This window comes from Crocuta crocuta, unplaced genomic scaffold (assembly GCF_008692635.1).
Source record: "Crocuta crocuta isolate KB4526 unplaced genomic scaffold, BGI_CrCroc_1.0 scaffold433, whole genome shotgun sequence".
Lineage (NCBI taxonomy): Eukaryota > Metazoa > Chordata > Mammalia > Carnivora > Hyaenidae > Crocuta > Crocuta crocuta.
Genome location: NW_027530001.1, coordinates 1614103 through 1614403, shown reverse-complemented (window position 1 = coordinate 1614403; position 301 = coordinate 1614103).

The window sequence follows — 301 nt, the reverse complement described above, 5'->3', positions numbered from 1 at the left end:
CTCCCGTTAACTTCAACTTGGACCCAAGCGCAACCAACATAAAAGTTTTAGGTAGCAAGTTTCCTTGCCTTTAAGTTCACCCCCAGCAATCGGACTCCGAAAAGTGCTCTTCACGCCGGAAGTGCACTAATCCGCAGCACGTGGGGTTGCCAGGGCGCTCTTCACGTGACTGGGCGGGACCTCGTCAACGTTGTAGCCAATGGTAGCCCCAGAGGGCGGTGCCTGTGACGCGCTGGGACCTATCCCGGAAGTGGGGCTGTGGTGGGGGCGGGAAAGGGCGGGGAGGGGGGGGTGTGGAAAG